At 40.8% G+C, this 18619-nt stretch overlaps 1 long non-coding RNA gene and 1 other non-coding gene across 2 annotated transcripts; one reads left to right on the top strand and one right to left on the bottom strand.

Annotated features, from left to right (window-relative positions):
* Positions 1–1126: 1126 nt before the first annotated feature.
* On the top strand, positions 1127–1233 carry LOC122092570. The gene has a single exon (XR_006144223.1). It is a non-coding gene; the product is annotated as a small nucleolar RNA R71 (small nucleolar RNA).
* A 14778-nt stretch (positions 1234–16011) lies between these two features.
* On the bottom strand, positions 16012–18300 carry LOC122091310. Its single transcript, XR_006143913.1, has 3 exons — positions 18173–18300; positions 17089–17154; positions 16012–16301 (listed from the first exon to the last, which is right to left on the bottom strand). It is a non-coding gene; the product is annotated as an uncharacterized LOC122091310 (long non-coding RNA).
* Positions 18301–18619: the final 319 nt, after the last annotated feature.

The raw sequence follows: 18619 nt of genomic DNA, 5'->3' as shown, positions 1-18619 counted from the left end.
GATAGGAGGAACATAAGGATTATTAGGGATTTGTCCTTTTTCAAAAGAATCATTTTTGGTTTCCTCAACCAAATCACCTTTAATTTCAAAAGAATCTTTAGGTTCATCAGACGAACTTGGAACAAGAGGCACACTTGTGTCCTCAACTAAAGGAGAGTTAATAGGAGTAATAGATGGGGAAGATTTAGGAATGCTCTGTTGGTATCTCTACCACTCCTAAGGGCATAAACAACATTACATTGGTTAGAGGGCCCTTGTTGGGTCTAACCTTGTTCTATATTCAGTGGTGCATTAGTTAGTGCTTGTGAACTAACAAGCTGATGATGCATAGGGTTAGGCTTTGGTTGACTAGGTAAAGTTCCTTTCTCCCTCTTACATATAATTGAGATAACTTGGGTGAGTTCTCTCGTAAGATTTTGATGGCTTGTCATGAGGAGGGCCATATTTTTTTTCAAGTCACTTATTCTACTTACCTCTCCAGTGTTGGTAAACTTAGGGGGTTGCTGATAAGATGACAGGAGAGGGGCCTAGGAAAACTATCTGAGGTCCTACATTTGACCTAGGAAAAGTATTTTGGAAAAAATATTGTTGTGGAAAGGGAGGCCTTTGGGGTCCAGGTTGACCTTGATTATGAAAATTGGAAGGCCCTACTTGGTTGCCCTGATTTCAAGAGAAATTTGGGTGATTTCTCCATCCTAGATTATAGGTGTTACTGTATGGATTATTCTGATATAAAGCATTAATACTATCATTAGAAGTGCCCCCAGAGGTGTTGGGGTATTCTTCTATGACATGTCTAGGGGACTGGCACCAAGCACAAATCTTAACCAAATTGACTGATGATGGCTCTCTAGGAACAATAGCCTCAATCCTCTTGATTCGGCTATCCAAATGGGCTTCCTTGGCTACTATCCCATCCACAAAATATCATTTTCCTCCTATAGTTCTTTCACTCCCTTGGGTTGATTCCCACTTATGAGTTTTTTCAGCTAAGTCTAGTAAGAATTCCCATGCCTTTCCTTCATCTGTAAAGGATGTGAATCCCTCAGGGAACATAGACTCTATCATTTGTTTAGTTGGGTAATCAATACCCTCATAAATTATTTGACATAAATGCCATAAGTCTAGGCCATGGTGAGGGCATTCTTGGAGTAGATCCTTGAATCTCTCCATAAGTTTGGAAAATGACTCACTAGGCTTTTGCCTAAATTGAAGGATATCACTTCTAAGTTTATTGGTCTTGAGCGTTGGGAAAAACTTCTTAAGGAAGACAACTGTGAACTATTCCCATGAGGTTATGGAATTTGTAGATAACCCATACAACCACTTCTTAGCTTGGTCTTTTAATGCAAAAGTGATAAACCTAAGCTTAACAGCATCATCAAAAAGCTGTTGGATCTTAATTAGAATACATACCTCTTCAAATTCCCTTAGAAATAGGTATGTATCCTCAGAGGTCAACCCATGGAAGTGGGGCAACATAGTGATGTATTGAGATTTGAGTTCAAAATTATTGTCCTGGGCTTGTGGTAGAACTATGTAGGAAGGTTGGGCTGTTCTAGTAGGGTAGAACCTATCTTTTAGAGATTTAGGTGAAGGGTTTTGATATTGGTCTCCCATATTGAAAGGTTTTAAAGAGAGCAAACGTATAGGGTCACTACTTGTTGGATCTCTTCTTTTTAACCAATTCTTACTATTATGTACCCACCTAACACTCATGCAATAGAAAACTACCCACAACTAGAGTAAGACAAGCACAAAAGAATGGATAGAAAAACAATTTTTTTATGATTTTTTGATTTTTTTGATTTATTTTTTGGATTTTTGGGAGCTTACCTGCAGGGATCCGGGGTTGCTCAGGTCAATTCCTGAGGTACTGCTATAGGGCGAAACCTGTCTTTATCATACTGTGAGGTATGACGACCTCCACCGATACAACTTTTATTGCAAGTTGCTCTTCTTAGAAATTCAATAAAAAAAAGAAAAAACAAAACAAAGCAAATAAAGCACTTTGATTTACAAAAAAAAAGCGAAAAATAATATAGAACTCTCCCCGGCAACGGTGCCAAAAACTTGTTTGAGATTTTAAAATATAACCGCAAGCATACGGATCAGTGTAGCTATGGGTCGAACACAGAGAGAGCAACCACTTTATTTATTTTTTCTTCTTTTAATCATACGAAAGTGAAGTGATTAATGATTGTGATCTAATTCTAATTACCGTCCTAAACATATGTATCTAAAATAACATCTTAACCATACGTCATCTAAGAATTTAAAGAAGCAAGCAACGCAGTTAAAATTAAATAAATAAATAACTGAAAACAAACAACCCACACAATTAAAAAAAAAACAATAAAGGAAAAAATGCTGAAATAAATAAAAATAAAGTAAAAGAAAGGGGATAAAGCTAGAGAGAGACTCACAAGTAGGTTTCTCTACTTAGCCAGAGGGATGCATCACAATATGAGCTTTTCTACTTGACCAGAGAGTCACTCTTACAAGGGTTACTCTACTTGGCTTTAGGGAAAGGGAGACAATAAAAATAAAATAATAAAATAATGGTTCTATGGCTAGGAGGGGCAAAGCCAACATATACACTAGCCATGAACCTTGGGGGAAAGGGATAGCAATAATGTAACGACTGAAATTAAAATCCTAAATTAAGAAAGAAAGGGTAGTCAGAAGAGGGAATGAGAGGGGGGAAAGAAGACTACTGAAGGAGCTTACTTACTTGAACTTTATCCCTTGAACTAAAAACTTGATCGATTTGAGATACTACCAGTACTAAAAACCAGATCTGGAATAAACCAAATCTGAAATTTCTAGTACTAGAGAAAAAAAATCTGAAGAAAAAAGTTGAACTTGATAGACATGCTTCATAGCTTGTTCTTGTCACCTAGAATTAAGCCTAGAATTAGAACTTGAAAATTACAATTTCAATTGTTTAAAAAATAAAAATAAAAGACTGAATCAAAAATAAAAGTGCTTGCATTAATTGAATAAAAAGAACTTACAAAAGTGTTTAAAGCATAAACCTAGAACTAGAGCTAGAGAAAGAGAAAACTAGAGAAAGAGATAGAACAACTAAGAAAAAACCCTAGAAGAAGAATGAAGTGCCTCCTCCCCTTGTGTTAATTCTATTATATAGAGAATGGGGGAGGGAAGCTAACGATTTTAGCTTCTAAAAAAAATATTTTTTTTATCTTGTTGATGAAGTGGAGGAGAAAGAAGAGAGAAAACGTGTGGAGAGAGATCTCCCACGATTTTTCTTGCCTTTTTCTTCCTTTTTCTATTTTTCTCTCTCTTCTTGCACAAGAAACCCCCTTTGGCCGATTTTTCTTGCTTGGATTTGGACAATATTCTATTTTAATGAGAAATTCCATCCATGCCCTTATCTTTTCTTTTCTTTTTTTCTTCTTTCCTATTTTTTCTCTCTTCTTTAAACTTGCGTACAACTATCTTGGCCAACCTCCTTTAAGTGATGAATTGGAGAGAGAAAATATTTTAAAAAAAACCTCAACAAAATGGCAGCTATGAGGTTTGAACTTGAGACCTCCTAATAAGCAAGGGATTTTGCACACCACAACTCACCAACTACGCTAGGTAGTTGTTGTTACCAAAATCGAATCTTCAATCACTTAAGGATGTGGTCCATCGATCCTTGTTAGCATTTGAAATATTTCTTATACCCTTGGGACAACTGCAGATGGGCTGGTTCTGCATCGTGATTCAGTTCTGATCCAATATTCTTTTTCTAATCCGAAAAGAATAATCACTTGTACGGTTGACCAAACGAATGTGTACTTGCAATTGAACACTTCCATCTAGCACATAATTTTGTCCTCTTCACAACCATGGAAAGAAGTAGGACCTCTTTACGTGTAAAATTGGAGATTTAGCACCCAATAATCCTTAAGGCCATGAAAATATAAAACCTGCAAAAAGAGAGTAAAACCCAAGGTAGCTCTATTCTAAATATGTAAAATAAATGTTTTACAACACTGGATTTCACACATAAATGTGCTCATCAAGCATGTTAAAAGCTGTTGGTATGTCAATGACTTGAAAGTCAATGTCAAACTTTGCTGGGCCAATCTTTACAGCAAGGGTAATGATGCCAAGGATCTTCCTCTTGGTATTATCATACGCCCGTATGGTTTAGGTGGTTGGCCTCATTTCTTCCAAGTTGATGTCAATACTCTCTGCCGATCTCAATGGTAGCACATTTAAAGGGGACCCATTGTCAACAAGAACCTGGGGAACCATAAGGCATTCTACTGTGATATGGAGAGCTTGATTATGTTGGACCCCTTTGGGAAGCTCTGAATCCGAGAACATCAGAGATTGCACCGCATATGTTGCCCCTACTATATGTGCGAGATGTGTCGGATTTATTTCGATTGGTACCTGCGCATTAGTGAGGGACTTTAAGACTGCTTCATGGAGTGTGGGGGATGCCATCAATAATCCCCAAATTGAGATGTTTGCTTGGGACTTCTTGAGTTGAGCCAAGACTGGGTTCTCTGGTTCTTTCTTCAAGCTGCTAGTCTCAGCCTCATTAGCCCTTGGCTATTCTACTGCTAGGGCCTTGCCCTTATAGTTTTTCCCACTTCTAGTTTCCATTATGTCGACGGGTTTCTTTACAATAATCTCCATGGGATAGCAGTCTTCACCATCACTGTTTGTTAGGGTGATTATCCCTACCATAGAATCATCTTATTCTTCTGATTCTCCTTCCCTGCTTGGGGTGGGAAGTCGAGGTCCTCCACAAATATCCACAGCCCTGGCTTTTAGCTTCTTGACTGCATTGGAAAGTTGTTGGAATGTAGCATCTACCACCTCTGTGAAAGTGTCATCTGGCTCTATTTTCTCCAGATCATCCAACTGCTCACGATAGTAACGATCACTGATGGTTACTTCACCCAACATGTTGTCAATTTCTTCCACCCTCTCTTGCATTCTCAATGTGTTGGAGTACACTTCACATAACTTTTCCTCCATTTCTAATGTGGATTCAGGTTCATCTAGATAAACTTGCATCGGCTTTCTAGATCCTTCATCACTTTCTGAACCTGATGTATACCATTCGTTGTGCCCATCGAGGAGGCACTCGATTCGAGGATCAGTGAGCTGTCCCGTTTGGTGGAGATCCCAAGCCTTATCAAGTTGATCAAGAAGTGGGGTAGGAACTTGTTGTGGTAGAGTGTCATTGGCGTGACACATTGTGATAAGAAAACGTCTCCATTTGTCTTGATGGCCAAAACGGGTGTGGTAGGGATCATATGGTTTGAGTCCATAGATATGGAAATCAGACACATATTGAATGTAGTGGCAGGGTTGTTGGTTTTGGTTAAAAGTCTGATGGATGAGAGGGGGTCGGTGAAAAAGGATTGTGATATGAGGGATATCAGGATATGGGTCATCAGAGGAGGGGAGATATCCAGATAATAGATCAAGCCAATGTTCTGGTGGAGCAAATAGTTGGAGAAACTGTAGGATAGGATTAACTAGTTGGTGGTGGTTGTGAAGAGGATGTTGATGATGAAGAGGATCAGTCCATCGTCCTAAAAACCAATGAAGGGTGAGAAGGGGAAAATTAAGGGCGATGGTATGAGTGGAACATAAGTGCCAGAAAATGCACTTGTATATAAGGGGGAAATCTGAGATTTTAGTAGGAGAGGTGAAGGTAAACATGGTTAAGAAGGGATAGTCAGGATGAAAGCAAAGTCCTGAGATGGGGAGTCCATGTCGTCGAAGAGATACTTCAAGGAGTTGGAAGGCTGTAGTCTGACTATGAGAAAGGACGGTTCTTAGAGTGAGGTCTTGGAGGATTTCTGGTGGAAGGGTTGGAGGAAGGGAGCAACAAAGGTTATGACCGGGTGGTGGTGGAGACTGGGAGGTGGAGGCTCCGGGGGTTATGGGGAAAAGTAAAGGGATAATGGCAAAGGTTGAGGTTGGTCAGGAGAGAAAATCTGCCAAAACATTTTCTTTTCCTTTATGTGTTTGACATCAAAAGACCATTGGGAAAACCATTGAGCCCATCGTAAGAGTTGTGCCTGAGGGAGAAACTTCTGCCGAAATTCAAGAATGCGTGGAAAATTGGACATATCGAGTTGAACAAGGAACTGATGGCCAATTAAATGAAATTAGAACTTTTCTATGCCACACTTGACTGTAAGTATTTCTTTGAAAGTAGAATGATAAAGGGTTTCAGAGGGTTTGAAGGATCCACTTTTGTATCCGCAAACAGTTCTTGTAGTTGTGGAAGGCTATTCTTCAAGAAGCACTGCACCCCAATGAGTATCACTAGCATCTGTTTGTAAAATTCTTTTTCCAGTGGATAGAATCTGAAGGGTGGGGAGGTTCTCAGAGAGCTTCTGTAAGGCTCGTATAGCAAATGTATGATCAGCAGACCATGGAGGAGCTTTTTTGCGCAAAAGCTGGTGCAGCAGAGAAGTATGAATGATTTGTTGGGGAAGAAACTCTGTCATATAGTTGACGATCCCAAGAAATTGTTGAACTTGATCTTTGGTGAGAGGACCATCTGGAAATAACTGTAATGAGGTTGCAATATGTGGTTGCAGATGATATTGTCCTTTGGAGATGGTAACACCAAGAAAATCAACAGAAGGGATGCCAAGTTGCATCTTCTTAGGAGAGACCATGAGACCATATTTTTGAATAATATAATGAAATTGCTAGAGAAGCCGAAGATGATCGGATTCATTTTTGGAGAAGAGGAGAATATCATCAATATATATAAGGGCATGGTCTTGAATAGGAGCAAAGATTTTCATCATGGCTCTCTGGAAGATAGAAGGTGCTGTTTTGAGACCAAAAGGCATGACTGTCCATTGCATATGATAGCCTGGAATACAAAAAACTGTCTTTGGTCTGTCCTCCAGAACAATTCCAAGTTGCCAAAAACCGGCTTTGAGATCAAACTTGGTAGATAGTGGCATGAGTTAACTGGAGAAGCAAAGCCGGATGGGTTGGTAGAGGAAAATTTTCATCAGCCAAAAAGAAATTTAAAGGCTAATAATTAATCACCATTCTTAAATTTTCACGAATTTTTTTTGTTCGTTTGTTGACATAAAATGCCTGGCATGCCCATGGGGAGAAGGTTGGTTCTAAAAGTCGTTGAGACTGGAGTTTTTGAATCTCTTGAATAGCCAGTGAAAGATGTTCTAGATTGAGGCCTGGATGGCTGGCCTTCGTCGGATTGACATCTTCATTTTTCTTGAAAGGAAGTGTAATGAAGAAGTCAGGGTTCTGCCATAAAGGGTGAGAACACTTGAGAAGAAAATCCGAATGAGATTCTGCACAAGAGGTGGAAAAGATATGTGCTTTGATTTCTTCAAACATAGAGGTACCTGCAAGAAAAAAGGTTAGAAATAGGGGACCAAGGGAGAAGCTGTTGCTTATAGACAAGACCTTGGGGAGTCCATCGGAGAGGAAGATGGCTAAGGACATCAAAACCTATGATAAGGTCTTTTCTGGGAAAATGGGTTCCTAGGACTGTATGGGTAACAGACAAGGTGGGAAGAAGTTGGATTCTTATGGGTTGGTGGGACACAAGGGTGATATGGAAGATTTCACCATTGGCTGCAAGAAAAGGTAGGGGTGGATCTTGAGTTTTCCAAAAGGGTTGAGGAAGAACCTTTGGATTCAAGATTGTTGTGGCAACTCCTGTGTCTAGGAAAGCAATAAGGTTGATGGGTTTAGCATAAGGTTCAGGGATTATTTGGACTGAGACATAAGGAAGAGAGACTGACTGGCTTTGTAGGAGAGGGGGTGAGACACTGGGTAGGTGGCTACGTTGAGTGGAGGAAAGAAAGGGAATTATTTGGTAGAGGGGATCAGATTCCTCGGACTCGGAGAGAGAAGACTCTGGGTCTGAGTCTGTGTCAGGGAAATCAATAGCAAAGAGAGAAAGCTCTGTAGAGGCCTCATCAAGAGAATATAAAGATTCAAGGTCAGCATCCTGTAGGTCTTCATAGTGAAGAGAGGATAGCATGTGCATGACCTTTTCTTTCTTTCGAAACAAGGGACAATTCTTGGAAAAATGACCGTTTTTTCCACAGACATAACAAGCAGTGGACTTGTTTATTCCTCTAGTTTGCTTTTTCTCGAGAAATCTCCATTTTTTCTTTAGAGAATGAAAAGAGAACTTCTTTTTGAGATAGGGCTTCCATTTTTGAAGGAAAGGGGGAAGCCTTCGTTGATGAGAAGTCTTCTTGATAGCACAGTCACAAGATTTGTCACATTTGCATTTGATTTTGAGATACGAAGTATCATAAGCAGAGGAGACTTTATCAGATCGATCTTGTAAATCTTTCTAGACTTTTTTGATATTGCAAAGCTTATCAAGGGCAGTTAAAGCATAGCTGTATAAAGAACCAATAGTGCATGAGGCTAATGGAATATTTTGGCTCTTTAAGAACTGCTGTGTATCTGTGCCAAGTGGCTCTGGTAAAGAGTTCAAAAACACTTGCTTGAGATTTTCATCATCAATACCATCGATTTTATGGAATCGGCCTGTCATTCTGGAAAAATGTTTGTCAAGATCTGGCCGAAGAAGAGAACAACACTTCATCTGGAGGAATTCATCTTGGGCCTTGGAGAGATCATTTGAAACAGGGCCAAGAAACTCTTGATAGAGAGTGGTAACGAACTGGCTCTCAGTAAGCTGTACAATCTGTAGTTGTCTATAAGGACCAAGAGCTAAATACCATTCCCTGAGTTTTCTTTGGAGTCTTGCAACAAACTTAGATAGGATAGTAACAGATGAAGCTCCTTCTTGAAGTAGTTCAACATTAATCCATGCATGAAAATCAGCAATCCGAGACGCCCATTTAGAAACAGGAATATCATCCAGGGTGAAAAACTGCTTCGGGTCCTGGTTTTGATATGGGGTAAAAGGTGTTGGAGGGACTGGGGGCGGTCTGGGTGTTTCTTCAGGATTCTGGATTTCAGGATTTCAGGATTTCAGGATCATCATCCATTTCAGAAACATGAGGGGCAACAGGTTGGGGTCCTTCATTCATGAAAGAAGGAAGAGGGTTTGGGATGGTAAGGTTTATAAGGAACTCAGAGAGAGTGTTTCCTGGAGGGGAAATGATGGTATGGATGGATTTAGGAGGAGTTGTTGTAGGTATAGGGGTAGTAGATGGGGGAATGGGTGGACTTGGCCTAAGGGGGTCAGAAGGTGGAGGTGCAGGATATGAAACTGACATAGGATAAGGGGCAAAAGGAGGTGGTGCTGGTAAGGCATCTGCAAATTCACATTCATAGTCACTAAGATCCATAAGGGCAGCAGTGATGTCCATGCTGGTCGTAATCTACTATGAGCACGTCCTCTGGCTACTCGTGTTCTTTTAGGAAGAGCACGTTGTTGTCGTTGTAGTTCTTTTAATTCTTCTGTAGGGAAAGTCCTTGAAGAAGAGATAACAGGTGGTGCAGGAGGAGTATACATAACAAACGGATCTTGTGGAACAAAACTGGGAACTATCACTGGAAGTGGTTGTTGTTGTCGATGAGAAGAGGCAAAAGAAGAGGCACGAGGTAACTGTTGTTGCATCTGATGAAGTTGTGCTTCAAGGTACCTAAGGTGCTTCTCTTTTTGACTAATAAGAGCAAAAGCTGTAGTGGTATCAACAACACTAGAAGTAATTCCAGCAAGTTCAATGTGGACCTGGTCAATTTCTCTTCGAAGAGATTGGAGAAGGTGATCATGATGGGACAAAGTGCCATGAGTTTGTTGAGTTTGAGCCAATATACGCTCAAGGTACTAGTTTTGGATAGTAGCATTTTCTGCCTGCCAATTCAAAGCTACTTCAACAGGAGAAATGGGTTCAGAGTGTCCTATGGCTTGGACAGATGGTTTAACTTTCCAAACGTGGCGAATTCCATGAACATCTGGACCAGAATCATGGAGTTCGAGAAAAGGTTTAAGGGGAGAAGAAGAGGAAGAGCCTGGAGTATACATACAACAGGGAGGAATGAGTGGAGGAGGCAAATCAGGTTTTGTAGGAGGTTTGCACAGGGAAAGAGGAGGTTGAGAAGAAGTCTTGGGGTTTCCATATTTGACAAAGAAGGGGTATTTTGATTCAGTACTGAGGGGTCCAACAGAAGGATCACCCGCCTCATATCGTTCTGATAATTGTTGTTGAGTAGACTTTCGTCTAGAAGAACGACGAGAAGGAGGGAGGTCATCTTCAGAGTCTTGTAGGCAATCTTCACAGTCACAAAGGTCAAAGTATTTATGACCAGTAACTGGATCTTGGAAGAAGTAAATCGGAGCACCCGTAGAATCAAAAGATTTGATAGGGATTTTTTCTTGGATCATACCAAAAGATGTGGGAAAAGGACGGGACCGCGGGGCAGGAAAACAGATTTCTACTTCACCATTAGGATGAGTAATATATTCTGGATCCGTAGACTAGACTGGTTCAGGAGGGGTTTGTGGCTGAGAGGCTGAAACTTGTTGTTCATAAGCTGTAACCCAAGAAGAGGGAAGGAGACGAAGAAGTTCATCTCTGGAGATTTGTCGTGGAACATAGGTACAACAAGGGACTTGGTTAGAGTCCATTGTAATGAACAACGCATCTTCAGAATGGCCAGTAAGAAGATCAAATGCATGATTCTACAAACGATAAGCCATCTGATAGTGCAAGGTAGCAACCTTGGAAATAGCATTCTGGGGGACACCAGTAATATGAATATGGAATTTCAAGGCAGTGGAAAGAAGAGGGTCTGTCAAAGGAATATTAAAATTAGGATACAGTGTTAAAAACACTGTTTCAACATTCAATGTAGTCTGGACAGTAGCAATCATGGCATGTTGATACCGTAAAAATCGACTGTCTAGCAGGGCAACTCTGGAGACCACTGGAAGTCCTTTTCGACCATGAAAAGAGAGAGCGAACTTGATAGCTCCTAGATGGAGATGAGTATAACCTTGGTGGATCCACTAAGGAATGAGATCCGAAGGTATCTCAAGAGTGAAAAACTGCTCTTTATCAGTAATAGGGACATGGAGTTGATCAAACCGAGAGGCCTGTACCAACTCTTTTAAGGGAGGAGTCTTCTTAGGTTTAAGAAGAGTAGTCCATCTTGGGGTGTAGGTGTTTTTGGAAAAATAGTATAGGGATTAAGGAGTGGAGTAGGGGTAGCAAGGATAACTTGATCATCAGGAACATAAGATAGTTCATACAGATAATCTAAAGAAGAAGAGGAAGATCGGGAAGAAGAAGATCGTTGGGGAGAGGAAAACAAAGAAGAAGAAGATGAAGCCATGAAAGTAACAAAGGAGTTTTAAATAGTAAAATCCAGATCTGAACCATCACCGCTTGCTGGAGAAACTGGAGTAGGTAAAGACACAGCTAGTCGAGGCCGATCAAGAACCCCCCTGATCATAGTACCTAACTGCAAAGTAACCCTAGCTAAACAGGGCACTGAACGGCATCCTTCGCCTGAAAGCCCACAACGCTCAAGGGTCTTTTTTTGCCAGTAGGAACCATAAGCAGGGATTACTTGCAAAAGGGCGTGGCCTAGACTGTATCTTTAGCTACAGAAGGTTCAATCCAGACAAGAGGGATAGCCAGAAGAGGTAGCCGGAGAAGAAGGGGTTTGGCTCTGATACCATTTAATAGCCACCTGTCGGATAAGCTATTAAATCATTACCACCAATAGCATAGACTGAGAAACATGTCGGATGTTTTGATGAGTAGTATTCTGACTCATCATCATAATTATTGTGCCCAGACCCTAGGTAGTTATCTCAGTCTGGATACTCATCATCTTCCTAGGATTCAGAGTCATCTCCATCCTTTTCATCTTCATTCTTGTCCTCATCATCATCGTCATCATCCTCTTCTTCACTGATTTTCCCCTCACTTGGCTCTATCAGATTCTTCTGGACCATTAAATTCTTCGGCATCCAAATGCTGGTAGTATTCAGAGCGTATGGATCAGAAGATTTCCATAGGGTTGGTCTTGACATTAATGGCTTGAAGTTGGACCAGTCCTGACTCATCATCCACTGTGTCACTCCCTATATGGATTAGGGAGACATGTTCCTTAACCTATTCCCCTATGGCCAATGCGGTTATTGCTCTAAGAAGATCAACTGTAACCTGTTCAATTACCTCTGGATCATCCTCTAAAGATATAACGGGATGAATTAGAGAAGTGGAGTCACTTTCTTGGTCTTCCAATGTGGTGCTGTGGACCCTTCTGTTGATGAGGAAGGATGAACGATGGGTGTCTAATTTTTCGATTCTTCTTCTGATGATTCTCTTCTTCTGGGAGTCCTTAGATTCTAGCCTTTTGACTCATGATTTTCTTATAAGCTCGGGGCATTCATATGATTCTTCCAAACTCTAGATACAATGAGTTGAGTGGGATCACTTTCTGTAGTTTCTTCATCCAGATTGTTCATATAATCATGGAGTAGATTGGTGTTGACATTGGGAGGCTACTTGACCTTGACCTCAATTGTTCCATTGTCTACCAAGTCCTGAATTGCATGCTGTAAACCCAAACATCTTTCAGTATTATACCCCTTATGGGTGTGGTAGGCACAATATTCATGATCCATATACCAAGCTAGAGGAGGGTTGCTGATCACTCTTGGAGCCACTGTCCCTAGCAATCCTTGCTTCTTTAACTTCTCATATGCAGCTATTATGGGCATTCCCAAATTAGAAAACTATCTTCTTAGGCGAGGGGCCTTTTGGGTGGGTGCATCTGCTTGTATTATAAAGGGTTGTGAAGGAGCGGTTGGTGAGACTGACTGCTGAACTGCACTCACCATATTAGTTTTTGGACCCTTTCCCTTTCCGACTTAGGTGTTCTTGCTTGCATCTTAGGAGGACCCTTGATACTGGCCTCTCTCAAAATTCTATTCTCTACATGTGTTCCGGTGGCTATTAAGGCATCAAAAGTTTGCAAATGTTGATAGTAAAGAACATCATAATAGGGCTTTGACTGGTTTCTATCAACATCTCCACTTGCTCTGCTTCTAAAGGCCGATCTGCCATCTTGGCGGCCTTATCTCTAAACCTCATCAAGAAGGCGGTGAATCCTTCTCTAGGCTATTGCCTCAAAGTCTCAAGTTCTCGTCGCTTCACATCTACTTCGGTGTTGTACGAGTATTGTTTGGTGAAGGCTTTCACCACCATCGGCCAATTCTGAGTTTGGGATGACTCCAACTGTGTGAGCCACCTTAGTGCTGGTCCCAATAGGGTTAGCATGAAGGCTTGCCCCATCTGGTTATCTGCCAGTTGCCATGACTTGGTGATGCTGAGGAAGACTTTGAGGTGAGCTTTGGGGTCTCTTGACCCATCAAACCTATCAGTCTGCCACTTGAATTTTTTGAGAATTCTTACCCAGGAGAAGAAACTCATTTCCTTTGAATCCACTGCTTGGCCTTTCGAGCTTTTTCCTGCTCGAATCATGTTCTCCAACTTCTCTAACTGCTCTCTGAGTGTCTTTTCTTTCTCCATCTCTGGAGGCTCCATTCGGACATGTGCGGAAAACTCCTCTTCCTCATCTTCAATCACTACCTTGGGAGGAGGGACCCTGGAATAGACCCCTCATTGACTATTTGGGCAAGTTGGTGAAGATCCTCTTTGATCGGTTGGCCTAACTTGCTCTAGTTCTCCTGAGTCAACCCGAGAAGAGTTCCCACGATAACCTGTAGCTCCATTCTGATCCACATCTCCCGTAGCCAGTGCCGGCTCATTCCTGGGATTAGTTCTTGGAGGATTTTGAAGTGCATACAATATCTGAGCTATCCCTCTCTTAACTTCAGCCATTTCTATTTGCAAGGTCTCTGTGGGATGGACCCAGTCCTATTTCGGTGATTCAGAGTCATGTGGATCCATACTAACTGAGCTGTAATCACTTGGTGGTAGACAGTCTCGAGGAGACAATAGAGGTGACATTAGACTTAGGCGAGTCAACGGATTATCCTAACGTGTCCAAAGGGACCGCGGAGAATACTTGAGGTGTGGAATTGTGCCTGAACCAAAAGTGGCTTATTTTAGGATTCTTGAATTTCCAACCCCTTGTTCACACATTCACTAGATTAAAAAATAATGATCCATCCAAAGTTAGTCTGCTTAATGATAGGGGTGGATAGGGTTCAATGCCCTTGGTCCACCCAATGTCATAAGCAGGAGATTCATACAAGTGGCTTGTCGAGAATATTCCCATAAGACATTCCATGTAGTAAAGTCATGCTTTCCTTATTCTTTTTCCCACTAGGTGTCCTTCCTCTTGATTTTCTCGGGGCTTCTAGGGACTTGACGTGACTCTGATGGGATTTCCCCTGAGTCACGTATCTGGACTTTTTCCTTAAGAAGGAGGGACACCTTTTATCCGAAACCCATTTAGGAAAGCAATTCTTTACGATGGAAATATAATATAGGAACATTCCTTTTCAAGACCACAAACAAGTTCTACAGTTAGCTTGTGGCGCTCCTAGCTTCTTCATCTATTTTATACATGATGCGAGCATGCAGTGGATGCAATAAGACCGACAAGGCTTCCTTGATAGGATCTATATACACAAGGTACGTGATCCTTTTGATATACCTGTAGGTACGAGATCAAAGGGGTGACTTCCTTGCCCATTACTCGTGACTACACATGAGGTTAAGCAACTGGCCACGGGGTGGTGGAACCGTGAGTGATTGTGTGCAAAAGTATAATGTAGGGTAACCATCATTCGATCTTAGAATGCCATAAAGTGCACGGACCTCCTCAAGGGTGCTGGCACAAATACGGACATCCTCACCGTTTGATGACGCATTTGATCTGAGAATGTCATAAAGTGCACAGACCTCCCCGAGGGTGCTGACACAATTACAACATCCTCACTGTTTGATGATACCTTCCATTCTTGTACAGGAAGCAGGTATCATTTGCTCTCAGAGTACATAGTATGTCATGCATTGACCTCCCCGAGAGTGGGTGTGACAGGCAGTACCCTTGCCAAATGATTTCACTTCGAGCACGATGTATGATGTAGTTAGTGAATATAATTACAAACATAGGGTTAACCAAACACATTTTCAAACAAATGTGGTGGAAAATGTTCTTGCATTTAAAGGTAGCATCTAGTATCGAAAGCTTGACATTTTTCCCCAGTGGAGTCGCCACAATGAGGGTAGCAGCCGGAGATGATGAGACGTCTCTCTTCCCTTTTGGAGGGGGGGAAAGGACTTGCATCCCGACCTCTGTCCTCTCTCTTTCTCTTTCAAGTGAGGGGAGGGGTTCGTGTCGTGTGTGCTTTGCTTGTGGGCCCCGCACCACCGTATCGCCACTCAGAGATATGTGGAAGCCTATTTTGCAAGAGTATAAAATTCATCATTTGAGATGGGGGTTTGATGATAGTCCAATACGGGGATCGGGATCATACAAATGGGGTTTGGAGTCGCCACCTAGGGTTATGGGCCTAGGACCTGGGGGTGGGCCCGATTCCTAAGAAAAGGGCCAAAATTTGGTTTGGTCCAGAGATTTAGGGTAAGTGTCAGGTTATAGAATTGGGAAGGTGTTAGGCACCCAATTTACCCGGTTCAACTGGTTTTCCTACTGGATGCTTAAGAACGAACATTTTCCATAATTATTACTATTCTGCATGTATGGCCAAGTTATCACACATATATACATTGACTGAATTTAAGCTACTATGTACATTAAAACAAGGTCTATTAGATATCTACATTATGCTTAAATGAGGAGAGAGATTATGTCACACCCTACCTAGCCCTTTATATGGGTAACTTGATACCTTACCGCACTCAGTCAGCCCCTTTAACCAGGATCCTACTCCAGGAGAGTCCACAACACCACAACCATATATGCTAAAACAATAATCAGAGTTCAGAAATGGATCATATAAAATCAAATATAGATGATATCCATAGAGTGCTTCTATGTGATACTTGATACCATATATACAATGAATCACAACAACATATCCAGTAATCCATATATATATACATTCATCCCATTCTAAAACAAATATTTACACAAAATATCTTCTAACAGTAGTTTTACCCTCCAACCTGTATCAACAAAAACTGATTTTTCACACTTATCCACATATATACACAAAAGGATAATCAAATACATCAGTCCTTAATATTGCCGTCCATCGTATGCACAATCATCACATTCGCAGTCATGCCCATGGCTGAAATCATCAAAATCCAGAATACAAGCAAACTGATCTATAACCATGTCATCGTGGTCTGAATTATCAACATGCAGCTGATTGCTCTCCTCATCTATGGAACAAAGAAATGGGGGGTGAGCACATGGTGATGCTTAGTGAGGGGTGGGATAGAAACAAACACACCCATCCATATGCAATGCATGCTCCACAGAATAGAATGATGCTCATGAATCCATTTATTTAACTATTCTGATTTCCTAGTCCATTACTAAGTCTCATCTGCTATGGGTATAAGTGCTACCGACATAGGTGGAATTCCCTACCCAGTACGTTGGGCCTTAGGAATATAAGCTACGCCGTAGGCAGGAGCCAGCCAGTCCTAGTCAGAGCCTCAATCCCTCAGTTAACCCCTAAAAGGTAACCCCATATCAAAAACCACAGGCATACAGTATGTCATATCCTGTCTCACACACACATCACATCTATCACATCCACCATTGGTACAGTATGTCGTACCACTCACAGTGCACTGCTGATCAGGCAGTCATTTTTATTGGGATTAGTCCATACCAAATCCCCTACGGACAAGGGGTGTAGCACTTGGGGTTATGATACCTAGCCCAAAATTCTACATGGTGCACAACAAATCATCCGAACTATATATGCACACATGAGCACCTGCACGTGACCCATCTCAGTTACCTTTCCTTCCACATTTCCACCATCATCATATCCATCATACCACAAATATGCAAGTAGATGCAAATGATGAAAGTGAATGCAATTGCACAAATACAACAAGTGCAATGCAATGCAAATGCACAAATACAATAAGTAATGCAGGCTCAACATTAATAAACACACCAAAAGAATGAGGGTTGAGAAGGGCACCCACTCACAGTGAATATCAGGGCCCACAATCTCTCCTGGTCCCGAGGAATCTATCTCACGGCTATCTGGGATTCCTAAAAATCAATAATTGTACATATGTATTAAAATCAGGTAAATCTTTATCTACCCCTAACAGTGCTACCTAATATCTCCCTAATAAGATCATCTATAACCTCCCTTATATGCTCCACAATTACTCTTCAATTCCAATTTAACAAATTTCATTTTAAATCCTTAGGGTCTTACATGGGATTCCGTAGAAATTTCAGATTTCCCCCAATTTGACCCAATTTCTTATATAAATTTATGAACCTAGAGTGGATATCAGTATTTTAACTTCAAAATTGATGATAAATTCTCAATTCCATAAGCATGCATGGAATTCATACTCAATATCTCTTGCATTTGTCTCTATACCCTCAAATTAGTGAAATTGAGATGGGATTTCTTTCCAATTTCTAATTAATTCTCTGTTCCAAAGCTTCAAGTAAGGAACCCAGTCTCCCAGTTCCAAATCGGCCTTCAATAATGAAGATCCCACCTCAGATTTCATTTCACATATATATAATTCCATCTACAATAGTAAAAATAAAACCAATTTTCATGATAAACCCTCAATTTGAGGTTGCTTGTTTGAAATTCATCATTAATCTTACCATGCATGTGATCTACCATCAATTCCCACCTTGCAGGTGAATCTTGGATCTCAAACAGTGAAATAAAAATGAATTTTTACCTAGCATGTGGAGAATTAGGCTTCAATTAACTTGCATGTAAATTTCAGACCTTAGAACAGTAAAATTGAATGGATTTTCTCTTCAACCACATGAGATTTTTCCTAATTGAGGAGAGTCAGTGAGAATCCTCACTCTGTGGGAATTGGTCATGGTGTACACATCAATTGAATAAATTATTACATTCCTTTCCAATTTAATCTACCAATTTTAGAGAAATTAAACTCTATGCAGTTGAGTTGTTACTGAAATTTCTAGACTTCCTCTCTTTTCACAAATTCTAGTCCAAATCAATTAAAACCCCCTTTTATTTCCAAAATACCTCTTATTAGAAGTTAATCTAGGTAAGATTTCTTACCTTTTTGCTGAATCCTCTTGTAATCTCCTAAGCAAATCGATCTCTACCGCAATTCTCTCTCTTCCCTTTTCTTCTTCTCCTCTCTTCTTCTTCTTCTTCTTCGTTCTCGTTTCTTCCTCTTACTAAAGGGTGAATAGAATGTGAGAAATAAAGGTTAGAGAGGAGGTGATGGCCTTTATATAGTCCCTCCTTTTATAATATTAAAATATATATTTTATATCTATTTTTTCACCCTTTTTACTGAACCGATAGTTGCCGTTTCAAACCGGCAGTTGTTGCTTGCTCTCTGTCGGCTAAGTCTTGTTCATCCGGAATTGATCCGGCTAGCCGGTTGAATTTCCAGATAAATCCAGTAGTTTCCGGTTGCACTCTACCATTAAAAGACCTATCAAATTCTGCAAAACAGAACTGAACCGGTAGTTGTCGGTTGACCTTTGTTTCTTGGCC

This window comes from Macadamia integrifolia, chromosome 10 (assembly GCF_013358625.1).
Source record: "Macadamia integrifolia cultivar HAES 741 chromosome 10, SCU_Mint_v3, whole genome shotgun sequence".
NCBI lineage: Eukaryota > Viridiplantae > Streptophyta > Magnoliopsida > Proteales > Proteaceae > Macadamia > Macadamia integrifolia.
Note: the sequence above shows the minus strand (reverse complement) of the source record. Positions and strands in the feature narration are given on the sequence as shown.